Here is a 17,141-nt window from a genome sequence, read left to right as displayed (position 1 = left end):
CCACGCCCACTCTAACGCCCACAAACCGCCCAAAACTGCCACGCCCACACTTTTGAAAAATGTTTTGATATTTTTTCATTTTTGTATTAGTCTTGTAAATTTTTATCGATTTGCCAAAAAAACTTTTTGCCACGCCCACTCTAACGCCCACAAACCGCCACCATTTGGCATCGCGACTGTTTGCTCGTCTCGTATCACACTCTTATTTACATCACAAAAAAACACTTAAGGACTAACGAATTGGGACAAGGGTAATTTTAGACATGAGCAATTTTCATTTTCATTTTAATTTTAAATTTCTTTTTTTTTCGAATTTATTATTGATAAACAATGGACTTGGAAAAAAGTAGCGCCGCAGTAGCTATTTATTTGATTTTCTTTGGCGGCAGCTGCTTTCTCATTTATGTAAAACAAATTATACTACTCATTTTGGATTTCCCACGATGAAGCGCTTCAGGTGGTTGCCTGTGAAAGAGAAATCAGCTTACACCGCCTTTTAATCCAATAATTATCCAATATTTCTTTTCGATCTGCTCTTTTGAGCCGCTCTCCTACTGCGGTACTCTCTCTTCTTTTACTTTTTTTTCACGCCAGCTTAGGCGGGCTTTTGCTTATGTGGGAAGAGGAAGAAAATGGGATAAAGGGTGAATGAAATAAAGGAAAGGAATTGCCCTAAATTAATACTATTTCTCCTCCAAAATAACTGAAAGTAGTTTCCTAACATAAGGCGGAATTTATTTTCCGATCGGAATAACTTTTGCTGATCTGCTTGGCTGTTTGCCGATCTGCTTAACAAGCAGTCCGTAAAGTGTAAAGCGGTGTAAGGTAGAATATGTATAAATGTAGATAATGTAAAGATGGTAAATTTAATTAAATAATGTTTTTGCGCTTAACGGTGGCGCTGCTGACTGATGAAATCCAGTAAAAGACCTCCTGGTCGGGCAATGTATGCATTCCTCACCGGTCTCACTGGCCTCACTGGTTAATTTTTGAAATATAGTATTCTCCTAGGTGCCACCCTCTAGGGATTGGCACTAAAGTTAAAAAAATATCACTGCAGATTCACTGTGCATTCGCAGACTTGATTAAAGTTTCCGGGTTTTGGATTGAATTGTTTTTTTTTTCTTTTTTTGTAATTTGAGAAATCACTATATTCATTTGGACGGACTGAACGCACTGTATTGCTCGCTGGCTTAATCTCAATTAATGCCCAATGGCTACCGCTTCGGGTCGGGACCCCGAGTCTGAACTCCAAAAAATGCCGTTGGAGAAATGTTCTACATGACGGTCTAATTAACATTTTTTCCGACCTTAAGAACGGTCTAAGAACTTTTAGGCCGAAATCGAAGACAAGCTACCCTACAGAGTCAGAGTTAAATTGGGATCAGATCAAAATAATACTGATCTCCCACTTCAAAGACAAAAGATCTGAGCAGGACTTGATAATGGAGCTGACCCATAGAAACTGCAAAAGAAACAAGGAAAAGAAACTGGATGTAGAAGCCCTTTACACTAGGGTTATGACTAAAGAAAGCTTTGGTGAGTTTAACCAAAACAGGCGAGAACATCATACTGCTGAGGGGCGAAAAAATTAAATGGTATGAGAAAATGGTGCTCAACGCCTTTAATTCGGACTTAAAGAGTAACCATAAGGAACATGAGGGTCCCGAATATAGCCATGGCTTATGAGATAGCTTGTAGGGAGGAAAAGTTAGTTGCCTTAGAGGGTGCCGGCTCAGAACCCAAAACTCAGGGGTCGGTGGAGTCGCAAGACAAAGCCGCTAAGGAAACTCAGAATTAGGATCGAAAGAAAGAGGAGCCCCAGGTGTTGAAGGCTCACAGGGAGAAGGGCATTTAGTCGCAGTACCAGTGGGGAAGAAACAATCCTCCTCCGTTTGCCATGCCGAGTGTAAATGGATGGCCAGGTTTCGGAATTCCATATCCGATAACGGGCAATCCATTCAGGGCAGGTAATTGCAATCAGGGGGATTCTACAGGCTATCAAGGACCATATCGCAATTACCAGAACATAAACTCCAGATGGAATAAGAACCAAGCGAGCCGAGGTAGGCAGTGGAACGGTTAAAATAGTAACAATTATAACAACAGCAATTATAGTAACGGGAATAACAACAACGGTTAAAATAGTAACAATTATAACAACAGCAATTATAGTAACGGGAATAACAACAACGGTTATAATAGTAACAAGTATAACAACAGCAATTATAGCAACGGGTATAACAACAATGGTTATAGTAGCAACAATGTTGTCTCATTTATATGGATGACATCATGGTGTTCTCAGCGTCCTTGCAGGAACATATTACAGACTTGGAAAAAGTATTCAAGAAGCTTACGGAAGACGGATAAGGCGGAATTTCTGAGGACAGAGGTGGAATATTTAGGGCACGTAGTGACCCCACAAGGTATTAAATCGAATCCGGGAAAAATTTAAGCAATTAAGAAATTCACCGTCCCGAGGACTAGGAAGCAGATAAAAGCCTTCCTAGGGTTGTTAGGTTACTACAGGAAGTTCATTAAGGACTTCGCAGCAACAACAAAACCGGTGACGAAACAACTTAAGGGAAGAAAGGCAGTGCAAAGAGACGAAGTATAACCAGAAGCGTTTGAGGTGTGCAAACCCCTCTTATGCAATTACCCAATTTGTCTGTCAACATCAGAAATACACTATGCTACGATAGAGAAGGAAATGCTTGCCATTATTTGGTCGATAAGGCATTTCAGACACTACCTGTTTGGCACTAAATTCAAAATAGTGACCGATTATAGACCATTAACCTGGCCTATGATGCATTAAAGAACCCGACTCTATACTCGTAAGATTGAGACTCCAGATGTTAGAGTATTACTATGAAATAGTATACAAGAACGTAGTGGCGGATGCGCTGAGCAGAATCCCACCAGAGTTTAACGTATTGGAAGACGCCTCGGAAGTAGCAACAAATGGAGGGACGATACACTCCGCGGGGGAAGACTTGCGGTTGGGATTTCCAATTTCCGTGAAACCACTGAACGAATATAACATTCAGGTGGTTATAGATAAAGGGGGAACATCTAAAGTAGTGAAACTAAAACTCCGGACAGACCCTTGGAGATAGTGCATATCGACATATATTTTGTTAATAAGAAAAATGTTTTCGCGATTATTGACAAATTTTTGAGATATGCATGGGGGGTAACTATTCCAGCCAAGGAAAGTATTAACATTGTCAAAGCAATGAAAAACTTTATCGCTCTGTTTGAAATACCCAAGAAGGTAGTCTGCGATTATGGGGTCGAGTTCTCGTCGAACCTCTTTAAGGATATTTGTAGTACGAACTTGAACTGCATACAACATCCTTCCAACAGTCGTCGGGTAGCTCCACGGTCGAAAGACTACACTCAAAAATAACGGAGACATACCGGTTGATTATGGAGAGCAAGAAGGCAGGGAAGTTTGAACTCCGACACAAACTGAGTGAAGCGTTTATAACGTACAATAACGCCATTCATTCAGCAACGAAGCTGACACCTCAGAAACTCTTTACAGGCAGAACGCAGGATTTTCTGAATAACTTGACGTTCAATAATGAACACGATTATTTGCAGAAAATCATTGCGTTTCAGGCCGAGGTTTATCCGAAGGTAAAGGAAAGGGTAGAAAGCCAAAAGATGAGAAGAATTGAGGCAGCTTATATGGAAAGACAGGAACCAGACCCGGTGCAGGCTGGAAATACGATATTTAGAAATGAGAATCGGAGAAATAAACACACTCCTAGGTTCTCTAAGCACAAGGTGTTGGAAGATATCAACCTAACACTAACAACAACCAAGCCGCAGAAATACACAAGGAGAAAATCCGAAAAATAAATAAACCAAACGAATAACTTTTTTTTTACAGGTGGTCTATTGCCGTGGCCGAGGAGAGCAGGTTAGAAATAATACCCTTGGAAGGGAACGACGCGTTGGCTCAGATAGAAATGGGAACGGTAAGACTGATACAAACTTACCAAACCTATATCCACTTCGTAAAGTTGCAAGAATATAAGGAAATAATATATGGGATAGAGAGGATACTTGGAGAAATCGTAGATGAGTCAGGAACGAGGGACTTAGTTAGATCACTAAGGAATAAATGAAAACTAGATTAAAAGGAATATGGCCCAAACATAGAAAAGCAAGAGGGTTGTTCAATGGATTAGGGTCGGTAGTTAAAGCAATAACAGGGAATTTAGACGCAAATGACGCCGAAAAACTAGAACAGGAAATAAGGAAGATGAGAGAGGAAAAGGAAAGGTTGAGAGAGAGCATAAGCTCACAGTAGAAAACAGGCAGCAAAGTCAAATTCATGTTTAAGAATTTGACGAAATACATAAACGAAGAGCAGAGTAGAGTAACTGAATTTATTAACTATTACAATGGCATAAGTAAATCATTTGTGGTAGAGGGCAGGAGGATTTATAGGCTAGAATATATCGATAGAATTCCGCTTACTATAGATATGTTAGGATTGAACTTGAATGACGAGGCCGAAAGCCTGTTATTAGCTAAGTTAGAGGTGATTTCCAGATTCCTATTTGATAAGAAAGAAACGGACAGGTGTGTCCACGAATGTTAAGCACTATCATTAATCCCACAGATATACTATTTTTAATTAGATTGCCGTTATTTAAGAAAGAAATATTTTTATTCCGTAAGGTAATACCACATCCCACGAACAACACAGAGTTCGTGATAACTCCAAATTATGTGGTGATTCATGGGAATGAAATACATAGGTTAGGTTAGGTTTTACCGGCAGTTGGTTATCCGACGCACTTAGACCATTAGAGGCCCGTTGTGATACCGTGTATGTTTTCCCCTTTTGCCCGTCGAGGTTCGTGTGAAGTTAGCAGTTTCCCCAGCCATAGGCGCTGGTGAATTTTTGTATCCGATGTGGATCGGTGTCGCACGTGTCTATCAGGAATCAACTTCCTAATTGAGCAAGTCTTATCGCTTGCAGTGCTCGACAGTGGCATAGTAGATGCTCTACCGCTTCTTTCATTTCTTCGTCCCTACAGCTACGGCAGAAATCATTATACGGGGAATTTAGTCTTCTGGCATGGGTGCCTATCAACCAATGCCCTGTGATGACTCTCATAGCAGTGCTGAGGTTTGCTCTGGTCTATCTTAAAAGTTTTGACGTTCTTTTTGAGCTTATTTTTGGCCATATTTGGCGTGTTAGGCGACAGTGTGTGGTGTTTTCCCATATTGTCTGTTTGTTACGGTTTAGATTTTCCCGAAGTAGTAGTTTACAAGTGGCTAAAGGCATACTCATGCCCTCCATCTCTTGTATGAGTGGCGCGGTAGTGCCCTCTCGAGCTAGTTCATCTGCGATGCAGTTGCCTTCTATGTCCCTGTGTCCGGGTACCCATATAAGGCTGATTACGAATTGTTGTGTCATCTCGTGTAAAGATGACCGGCAATTCGATACTGTTTTCGAGTGACTTGAGATTGAGCCAATCGATTTGATAGCTGCTGGCTGTCACTGGAAATGTTTACATGTGAGCTTTCCGGTTTTAGTGATTTTAAGTGTTTTAGGGCCTGCCTTATTGCTGCTACTTCAGCTTGGAAAACGTAGCAATGATCGGGGAGTCTGAACGAGATGCGTAGGCCTAGCTGTTCGGAGTAAACTCCTCCTCCTACTCTGTTCTGTAGTTTTGACCCGTCCGTATAGAAGCATATAGCATTCCGGGGGCCAGGTGTTCGTGAATTCCACTCGTCCCTCTCTGGGATGATTGTGTTGAACGGTGTTTGTATGTTCTCCGTTGGAGTGCAGTAGTCTGTCCTGAAGGGGACTATTTGAATGTTTTTTAGGATACATGAGTGACCCGCTTCTTGTTGGTTCCACTGTTTGGTATCTCTAAGCCTGATTGCCGCTACTGTAGCCTGTTCCATGCCAGCTATTTCTGAGCTGGAGTGGTGCGTAAAGCTCTGCTGATGCAGATCTCTTTGCATTTTTGCTAGCATTTTTATGCTGGATTTCTTTTTCAGAGCCGGCCACCATACGACGACCCCGTACAGTAGTATTGGTCTGACGATGGCCGTATATATACAGTTTACTATATAGGGTGCCATGCCCCATTTGACCCCTATTGCTTGCACGTGAAGAGTGCTATTGAAGCTCTTTGTATCTGTATGTGAGATTCAAGTTCTAGTTTAGTTTCCTGTCAAGTATTACTCCCAGGTACCTTGCGCTGTTACTGAAGGAAAGGGTTTGATTGTTGAGGAGAGGTGGGACTAAGTCTGGTATATTATACTTCCTAGTGAAGAGAACCAGCTCGGTCTTTGAGGGGTTAATTCCTAATCTATTATTTTTGGCCCAGCTGGACAAAACACTGAGTTTTTTGCATAGCGTTTGGGGGTATTTGCCTGTAAAGATGATAGCAACGTCATCTGCATAGGCTATTATCCTGCACCAAGTGGCGGTCCACCCCCAGGTCTATCAGGGCTCCAGTAGTCGCCGTTGGGATGACGTTGTTAAAAGCTCCTTCTATGTCCAGGAAAGCTACCAGTGCATATTCATTTTGGGACATTGATTTTTATACCCGTTACTCGTAGAGTAAAAGGGTATACTAGATTCGTTGAAAAGTATGTAACAGGCAGAAGGAAGCGTTTCCGACCATATAAAGTATATATATTCTTGTTCAGGATCAATAGCCGAGTCGATCTGGCCATGTCCGTCTGTCCGCTTGTCCGTCCGTATGAACGCTGAGATCTCAGGAACTACAAAAGTTAGAAAGTTGAGATTAAGCATACAGACTCCAGAGACATAGAAGCAGCGCAAGTTTGTCGATTCATGTTGCCACGCCCACAAACCGCCCAAAACTGCCACGCCCACACTTTTGAAAAATGTTTTGATATTTTTTCATTTTTGTATTAGTCTTGTAAATTTTTATCGATTTGCCAAAAAAACTTTTTGCCACGCCCACTCTAACGCCCACAATCCGCCAAAACCGCCACCATTTGGCATCGCGACTGTTTGCTCGTCTCGTATCACACTCTTATTTACATCACAAAAAAACACTTAAGGACTAACGAATTGGGACAAGGGTAATTTTAGACATGAGAAATTTTAATTTTAAATTTCTTTTTTTTTCGAATTTATTATTGATAAACAATGGACTTGGAAAATAGTAGCGCCGCAGTAGCTATTTATTTGATTTTCTTTGGCGGCAGCTGCTTTCTCATTTATGTAAAACAAATTATACTACTCACTTTGGATTTCCCACGATGAAGCGCTTCAGGTGGTTGCCTGTGAAAGAGAAATCAGCTTACACCGCCTTTTAATCCAATAAGACCTATTTCTTTTCAATCTGCTCTTTTGAGCCGCTCTCCTACTGCGGTACTCTCTCTTCTTTTACTTTTTTTTTCACGCCAGCTTAGGCGGGCTTTTGCTTATGTGGGAAGAGGAAGGAAAATGGGATAATGGGTGAATGAAATAAAGAAAAAAAATTGCCATAAATTAATACTATTTCTCCTCCAAAATAACTGAAAGTAGTTTCCTAACATAAGGCGGAATTTATTTTCCGATCGGAATAACTTTTGCTGATCTGCTTGGCTGTTTGCCGATCTGCTTAACAAGCAATCCGTAAAGTGTAAAGCGGTGTAAGGTATAATATGTATAAATGTGGATAATGTAAAGATGGTAAATTTAATTAAATAATGTTTTTGCGCTTAACGGTGGCGCTGCTGACTGATGAAATCCAGTAAAAGACCTCCTGGTCGGGCAATGTATGCATTCCTCACCGGTCTCACTGGCCTCACTGGTTAATTTTTGAAATATAGTAATCTCCTAGGTGCCACCCTCTAGGGATTGGCACTAAAGTTAAAAAAATATCACTGCAGATTCACTGTGCATTCGCAGACTTGATTAAAGTTTCCGAGTTTTGGATTGAATTGTTTTTTTTTTCTTTTTTTGTAATTTGAGAAATCACTATATTCATTTGGACGGACTGAACGCACTGTATTGCTCGCTGGCTTAATCTCAATTAATGCCCAATGGCTACCGCTTCGGGTCGGGACCCCGAGTCTGAACTCCAAAAAATGCCGTTGGAGAAATGTTCTACATGACGGTCTAATTAACATTTTTTCCGACCTTAAGAACGGTCTAAGAACTTTTAGGCCGAAATCGAAGACAAGCTACCCTACAGAGTCAGAGTTAAATTGGGATCAGATCAAAATAATACTGATCTCCCACTTCAAAGACAAAAGATCTGAGCAGGACTTGATAATGGAGCTGACCCATAGAAACTGCAAAAGAAACAAGGAAAAGAAACTGGATGTAGAAGCCCTTTACACTAGGGTTATGACTAAAGAAAGCTTTGGTGAGTTTAACCAAAACAGGCGAGAACATCATACTGCTGAGGGGCGAAAAAATTAAATGGTATGAGAAAATGGTGCTCAACGCCTTTAATTCGGACTTAAAGAGTAACCATAAGGAACATGAGGGTCCCGAATATAGCCATGGCTTATGAGATAGCTTGTAGGGAGGAAAAGTTAGTTGCCTTAGAGGGTGCCGGCTCAGAACCCAAAACTCAGGGGTCGGTGGAGTCGCAAGACAAAGCCGCTAAGGAAACTCAGAATTAGGATCGAAAGAAAGAGGAGCCCCAGGTGTTGAAGGCTCACAGGGAGAAGGGCATTTAGTCGCAGTACCAGTGGGGAAGAAACAATCCTCCTCCGTTTGCCATGCCGAGTGTAAATGGATGGCCAGGTTTCGGAATTCCATATCCGATAACGGGCAATCCATTCAGGGCAGGTAATTGCAATCAGGGGGATTCTACAGGCTATCAAGGACCATATCGCAATTACCAGAACATAAACTCCAGATGGAATAAGAACCAAGCGAGCCGAGGTAGGCAGTGGAACGGTTAAAATAGTAACAATTATAACAACAGCAATTATAGTAACGGGAATAACAACAACGGTTAAAATAGTAACAATTATAACAACAGCAATTATAGTAACGGGAATAACAACAACGGTTATAATAGTAACAAGTATAACAACAGCAATTATAGCAACGGGTATAACAACAATGGTTATAGTAGCAACAATGTTGTCTCATTTCTATGGATGACATCATGGTGTTCTCAGCGTCCTTGCAGGAACATATTACAGACTTGGAAAAAGTATTCAAGAAGCTTACGGAAGACGGATAAGGCGGAATTTCTGAGGACAGAGGTGGAATATTTAGGGCACGTAGTGACCCCACAAGGTATTAAATCGAATCCGGGAAAAATTTAAGCAATTAAGAAATTCACCGTCCCGAGGACTAGGAAGCAGATAAAAGCCTTCCTAGGGTTGTTAGGTTACTACAGGAAGTTCATTAAGGACTTCGCAGCAACAACAAAACCGGTGACGAAACAACTTAAGGGAAGAAAGGCAGTGCAAAGAGACGAAGTATAACCAGAAGCGTTTGAGGTGTGCAAACCCCTCTTATGCAATTACCCAATTTGTCTGTCAACATCACAAATACACTATGCTACGATAGAGAAGGAAATGCTTGCCATTATTTGGTCGATAAGGCATTTCAGACACTACCTGTTTGGCACTAAATTCAAAATAGTGACCGATTATAGACCATTAACCTGGCCTATGATGCATTAAAGAACCCGACTCTAAACTCGTAAGATTGAGACTCCAGATGTTAGAGTATGACTATGAAATAGTATACAAGAACGTAGTGGCGGATGCGCTGAGCAGAATCCCACCAGAGCTTAACGTATTGGAAGACGCCTCGGAAGTAGCAACAAATGGAGGGACGATACACTCCGCGGGGGAAGACTTGCGGCTGGGATTTCCAATTTCCGTGAAACCACTGAACGAATATAACATTCAGGTGGTTATAGATAAAGGGGGAACATCTAAAGTAGTGAAGCCAGTTTCATTTAGGAACAAAATGCGGATAACGTGGACAGAAAATAACTTTGACGATGAGACAATTTGCCGTAAACTCAAGGAAATTCTAAAACCTAAGAGAACGGTAGCATTGCTGATACCGGAGGAGTTGGTCTTAACCATCCAAGAGGTATTTTGCAAATATTTTGCTTACAGTAAATTGTATAGGGCAATAAGATGCACAGTCTTGTTGCCGGATATAATCAAGAGAGACCAGCAGAGGATGTTGTAAAGGATTATCACCTGAAGAGTAACCACAGGGGTATAGTAGAAACACTAGCTCATTTAAAAAGTAAGCTCATATGAGGCACTTGATAACGCAAACAACTAACAATTGCGATAGCTGTCAAACACAAAAACACGATAGAAGGCCTCACAAGATCAATTATAGCGTGTTAATAAGAAAAAATGTTTTCGCGATTATTGACAATATTTATTTTATTTTTGAGATATGCATGGGGGTAACTATTCTAGCCAAGGAAAGTATTAACATTGTCAAAGCAATGAAAAACTTTATCGCTCTGTTTGGAATACCCAAGGAGGTAGTCTGCGATTATGGGGTCGAGTTCTCGTCGAACCTCTTTAAGGATATTTGTAGGCAGTACGAACTTGAACTGCATACAACATCCTTCCAACAGTCGTCAGGTAGCTCCACGGTCGAAAGACTACACTCAAAAATAACGGAGACATACCGGTTGATTATGGAGAGCAAGAAGGCAGGGAAGTTTGAACTCCGACACGAAGAGATACTGAGTGAAGCGTTTATAACGTACAATAACGCCATTCATTCAGCAACGAAGCTGACACCTCAGAAACTCTTTACAGGCAGAGCGCAGGATTTTCTGAATAACTTGACGTTCAATAAAGAACACGATTATTTGCAGAAAATCAATGTGTTTCAGGCCGAGGTTTATCCGAAGGTAAAGGAAAGGGTAGAAAGCCAAAAGATGAGAAAAATTGAGGCAGCTTATATGGAAAGACAGGAACCAGACCCGGTGCAGGCTGGAAATACGATATTTAGAAATGAGAATCGGAGAAATAAACACACTCCTAGGTTCTCTAAACACAAGGTGTTGAAAGATAACAACCTAACACTAACAACAACCAAGCCGCAGAAATACACAAGGAGAAAATCCGAAAAATAAATAAACCAAACGAATAACATTTTTTTTACAGGTTGTCTATTGCCGTGGCCGAGGAGAGCAGGTTAGAAATAATACCCTTGGAAGGGAACGACGCGTTGGCTCAGATAGAAATGGGAACGGTAAGATTGATACAAACTTACCAAACCTATATCCACTTCGTAAAGTTGCAAGAATATAAGGAAATAATATATGGGATAGAGAGGATACTTGGAGAAATCGTAGATGAGTCAGGAACGAGGGACTTAGTTAGATCACTAAGGAATAAAACTAGATTAAAAGGAATATGGCCCAAACATAGAAGAGCAAGAGGGTTGTTCAATGGATTAGGGTCGGTAGTTAAAGCAATAACAGGGAATTTAGACGCAAATGACGCCGAAAAACTAGAACAGGAAATAAGGAAGATGAGAGAGGAAAAGGAAAGGTTGAGAGAGAGCATAAGCTCACAGTAGAAAACAGGCAGCAAAGTCAAATTCATGTTTAAGAATTTGACGAAATACATAAACGAAGAGCAGAGTAGAGTAAATGAATTTATTAACTATTACAATGGCATAAGTAAATCATTTGTGGTAGAGGGCAGGAGGATTCATAGGCTAGAATATATCGATAGAATTCCGCTTACTATAGATATGTTAGGATTAAACTTGAATGACGAGGCCGAAAGCCTGTTATTAGCTAAGTTAGAGGTGATTTCCAGATTCCCATTTGATAAGAAAGAAACGGACAGGTGTGTCCACGAATGTTAAGCACTATCATTAATGACACAGATATACTATTTTTAATTAGATTGCCTTAAGAAAGAAATATTTTTATTCCGTAAGTTAATACCACATCCCACGAACAACACAGAATTCGTGATAACTCCAAATTATGTGGTGATTCATGGGAATGAAATACATAGGTTAGGTTAGGTTTTACCGGCCGTTGGTATCCGACGCACTTAGACCATTAGAGGCCCGTTGTGATACCGTGTATGTTTTCCCCTTTTGCCCGTCGAGGTTCGTGTGAAGTTAGCAGTTTCCCCAGCCATAGGCGCTGGTGAATTTTTGTATCCGATGTGGATCGGTGTCGCACGTGACTATCAGGAGCTTGCAGTGCTCGACAGTGGCATAGTAGATGCTCTACCGTTTCTTTCATTTCTTCGTCCCTACAGCTACGGCAGAAATCATTATACGGGGAATTTAGTCTTCTGGCATGGGTGCCTATCAACCAATGCCCTGTGATGACTCTCATAGCAGTGCTGAGGTTTGCTCTGGTCTATCTTAAAAGTTTTGACGTTCTTTTTGAGCTTATTTTTGGCCATATTTGGAGTGTTAGGCGACAGTGTGTGGTGTTTTCCCATATTGTCTGTTTGTTACGGTTTAGATTTTCCCGAAGTAGTAGTTTACAAGTGGCTAAAGGCATACTCATGCCCTCCATCTCTTGTATGAGTGGCACGGTAGTGCCCTCTCGAGCTAGTTCATCTGCGATGCAGTTGCCTTCTATGTCCCTGTGTCCGGGTACCCATATAAGGCTAATTACGAATTGTTGTGTCATCTCGTGTAAAGATGACCGGCAATTCGATACTGTTTTCGAGTGACTTGAGATTGAGCCAATCGATTTGATAGCTGCTGGCTGTCACTGGAAATGTTTACATGTGAGCTTTCCGGTTTTAGTGATTTTAAGTGTTTTAGGACCTGCCTTATTGCTGCTATTTCAGATTGGAAAACGTAGCCATGATCGGGGAGTCTGAACGAGATGCGTAGGCCTAGCTGTTCGGAGTAAACTCCTTCTCCTACTCTGTTCTGTAGTTTTGACCCGTCCGTATAGAAGCATATAGCATTCCGGGGGGTAGGTGTTCGTGAATTCCACTCGTCCCTCTCTGGGATGATTGTGTTGAACGGTGTTTGTATGTACTCCGTTGGAGTGCAGTAGTCTGTCCTGAAGGGGACTATTTGAATGTTTTTTAGGATACATGAGTGACCCGCTTCTTGTGGGTTCCACTGTTTGGTATCTCTAAGCCTGATTGCCGCTACTGTAGCCTGTTCCATGCCAGCTATTTCTGAGCTGGGGTGGTGCGTAAAGCTCTGCTGATGCAGAGCTCTATGCATTTTTGCTAGCATTTTTATGCTGGATTTCTTTTTCAGAGCCGGCCACCATACGACGACCCCGTACAGTAGTATTGGTCTGACGATGACGGCCATCGTTCCAGTCCAGTATCCAGTTAACTATATAGGGTGCCATGCCCCATTTGACCCCTATTGCTTGCACGTGAAGAGTGCTATTGAAGCTTTTTTGTATCTGTCTGTGAGATTCAAGTTCTAGTTTAGTTTCCTGTCAAGTATTACGCCCAGGTACCTTGCGCTGTTACTGAAGGAAAGTCTTTGATTGTTGAGGAGAGGTGGGACTAAGTCTGGTATATTATACTTAGTGAAGAGAACCAGCTCGGTCTTTGAGGGGTTAATTCCTAATCTATTATTTTTGGTCCAGCTGGACAAAACACTGAGTTTTTTGCATAGCGTTTGGGGGTATTTGCCTGTAAAGATGATAGCAACGTCATCTGCATAGGCTATTATCCTGCACCAAGTGGCGGTCCACCCCCAGGTCTGTCAGGGCTCCGGTAGTCGCCGTTGGGATGACGTTGTTAAAAGCTCCTTCTATGTCCAGGAAAGCTACCAGTGCATATTCATTTTGGGACATTGATTTTTATACCCGTTACTCGTAGAGTAAAAGGGTATACTAGATTCGTTGAAAAGTATGTAACAGGCAGAAGGAAGCGTTTCCGACCATATAAAGTATATATATTCTTGTTCAGGATTAATAGCCGAGTCGATCTGGCCATGTCCGTCTGTCCGTCCGTTTGTCCGTCCGTATGAACGCTGAGATCTCAGGAACTACAAAAGTTAGAAAGTTGAGATTAAGCATACAGACTCCAGAGACATAGAAGCAGCGCAAGTTTGTCGATTCATGTTGCCACGCCCACAAACCGCCCAAATCTGCCACGCCCACACTTTTGAAAAATGTTTTGATATTTTTTCATTTTTGTATTAGTCTTGTAAATTTTTATCGATTTGCCAAAAAAACTTTTTGCCACGCCCACTCTAACGCCCACAATCCGCCAAAACCGCCACCATTTGGCATCGCGACTGTTTGCTCGTCTCGTATCCCACTCTTATTTACATCACAAAAAAACACTTAAGGACTAACGAATTGGGACAAGGGTAATTTTAGACATGAGCAATTTTAATTTTAATTTTAAATTTCTTTTTTTTCGAATTTATTATTGATAAACAATGGACTTGGAAAATAGTAGCGCCGCAGTAGCTATTTATTTGATTTTCTTTGGCGGCAGCTGCTTTCTCATTTATGTAAAACAAATTATACTACTCACTTTGGATTTCCCACGATGAAGCGCTTCAGGTGGTTGCCTGTGAAAGAGAAATCAGCTTACACCGCCTTTTAATCCAATAAGACCTATTTCTTTTCAATCTGCTCTTTTGAGCCGCTCTCCTACTGCGGTACTCTCTCTTCTTTTACTTTTTTTTTCACGCCAGCTTAGGCGGGCTTTTGCTTATGTGGGAAGAGGAAGGAAAATGGGATAAAGGGTGAATGAAATAAAGAAAAAAAATTGCCATAAATTAATACTATTTCTCCTCCAAAATAACTGAAAGTAGTTTCCTAACATAAGGCGGAATTTATTTTCCGATCGGAATAACTTTTGCTGATCTGCTTGGCTGTTTGCCGATCTTCTTAACAAGCAGTCCGTAAAGTGTAAAGCGGTGTAAGGTAGAATATGTATAAATGTAGATAATGTAAAGATGGTAAATTTAATTAAATAATGTTTTTGCGCTTAACGGTGGCGCTGCAGACTGATGAAATCCAGTAAAAGACCTCCTGGTCGGGCAATGTATGCATTCCTCACCGGTCTCACTGGCCTCACTGGTTAATTTTTGAAATATAGTATTCTCCTAGGTGCCACGCTCTAGGGATTGGCACTAAAGTTAAAGAAATATCACTGCAGATTCACTGTGCATTCGCAGACTTGATTAAAGTTTCCGAGTTTTGGATTGAATTGTTTTTTTTTCTTTTTTTGTAATTTGAGAAATCACTATATTCATTTGGACGGACTGAACGCACTGTATTGCTCGCTGGCTTAATCTCAATTAATGCCCAATGGCTACCGCTTCGGGTCGGGACCCCGATTCTGAACTCCAAAAAATGCCGTTGGAGAAATGTTCTACATGACGGTCTAATTAACATTTTTTCCGACCTTAAGAACGGTCTAAGAACTTTTAGGCCGAAATCGAAGACAAGCTACCCTACAGAGTCAGAGTTAAATTGGGATCAGATCAAAATAATACTGATCTCCCACTTCAAAGACAAAAGATCTGAGCAGGACTTGATAATGGAGCTGACCCATAGAAACTGCAAAAGAAACAAGGAAAAGAAACTGGATGTAGAAGCCCTTTACACTAGGGTTATGACTAAAGAAAGCTTTGGTGAGTTTAACCAAAACAGGCGAGAACATCATACTGCTGAGGGGCGAAAAAATTAAATGGTATGAGAAAATGGTGCTTAACGCCTTTAATTCGGACTTAAAGGGACCCATAGAAGTAACCATAAGGAACATGAGGGTCCCGAATATAGCCATGGCTTATGAGATAGCTTGTAGGGAGGAAAAGTTAGTTGCCTTAGAGGGTGCCGGCTCAGAACCCAAAACTCAGGGGTCGGTGGAGTCGCAAGACAAAGCCGCTAAGGAAACTCAGAATTAGGATCGAGAGAAAGAGGAGCCCCAGGTGTTGAAGGCTCACAGGGAGAAGGGCATTTGGTCGCAGTACCAGTGGGGAAGAAAAAATCCTCCTCCGTTTGCCATGCCGAGTGTAAATGGATGGCCAGGTTTCGGAATTCCATATCCGATAACGGGCAATCCATTCAGGGCAGGTAATTGCAATCAGGGGGATTCTACAGGCTATCAAGGACCATATCGCAATTACCAGAACATAAACTCCAGATGGAATAAGAACCAAGCGAGCCGAGGTAGGCAGTGGAACGGTTAAAATAGTAACAATTATAACAACAGCAATTATAGTAACGGGAATAACAACAACGGTTATAATAGTAACAAGTATAACAACAGCAATTATAGCAACGGGTATAACAACAATGGTTATAGCAGCAACAATGTTGTCTCATTTATATGGATGACATCATGGTGTTCTCAGCGTCCTTGCAGGAACATATTACAGACTTGGAAAAAGTATTCAAGAAGCTTACGGAAGACGGATAAGGCGGAATTTCTGAGGACAGAGGTGGAATATTTAGGGCACGTAGTGACCCCACAAGGTATTAAATCGAATCCGGGAAAAATTTAAGCAATTAAGAAATTCACCGTCCCGAGGACTAGGAAGCAGATAAAAGCCTTCCAAGGGTTGTTAGGTTACTACAGGAAGTTCATTAAGGACTTCGCAGCAACAACAAAACCGGTGACGAAACAACTTAAGGGAAGAAAGGCAGTGCAAAGAGACGAAGTATAACCAGAAGCGTTTGAGGTGTGCAAACCCCTCTTATGCAATTACCCAATTTGTCTGTCAACATCAGAAATACACTATGCTATGATAGAGAAGGAAATGCTTGCCATTATTTGATCGATAAGGCATTTCAGACACTACCTGTTTGGCACTAAATTCAAAATAGTGACCGATCATAGACCATTAACCTGGCCTATGATGCATTAAAGAACCCGACTCTAAACTCGTAAGATTGAGACTCCAGATGTTAGAGTATTACTATGAAATAGTATACAAGAACGTAGTGGCGGATGCGCTGAGCAGAATCCCACCAGAGCTTAACGTATTGGAAGACGCCTCGGAAGTAGCAACAAATGGAGGGACGATACACTCCGCGGGGGAAGACTTGCGGTTGGGATTTCCAATTTCCGTGAAACCACTGAACGAATATAACATTCAGGTGGTTATAGATAAAGGGGGAACATCTAAAGTAGTGAAGCCAGTTTCATTTAGGAACAAAATGCGGATAACGTGGACAGAAAATAACTTTGACGATGAGACAATTTGCCGT

The 17,141-nt window shown here is 41.4% G+C and overlaps 1 long non-coding RNA gene across 2 annotated transcripts in view; it reads left to right on the top strand.

Moving 5' to 3' along the window:
* The first annotated feature begins 628 nt into the window (after positions 1-628).
* The window catches only part of LOC120320871, a 30,378-nt gene continuing 13,865 nt past the window's right edge, over positions 629-17,141 (top strand). Inside the window, exons 1-2 of one of the 2 annotated variants that reach the window (XR_005560440.1) lie at positions 629-3,992; positions 11,119-11,206. This is a non-coding gene — a long non-coding RNA (uncharacterized LOC120320871). The remainder of the gene's footprint in view (positions 3,993-11,118; positions 11,207-17,141) is intronic. The other variant, XR_005560439.2, reaches the window with a different exon arrangement.

Source organism: Drosophila yakuba, chromosome 2L, assembly GCF_016746365.2.
Source record: "Drosophila yakuba strain Tai18E2 chromosome 2L, Prin_Dyak_Tai18E2_2.1, whole genome shotgun sequence".
Classification (NCBI taxonomy): Eukaryota; Metazoa; Arthropoda; class Insecta; order Diptera; family Drosophilidae; genus Drosophila; species Drosophila yakuba.
This window is presented reverse-complemented; position numbering and strand designations above follow the sequence as displayed.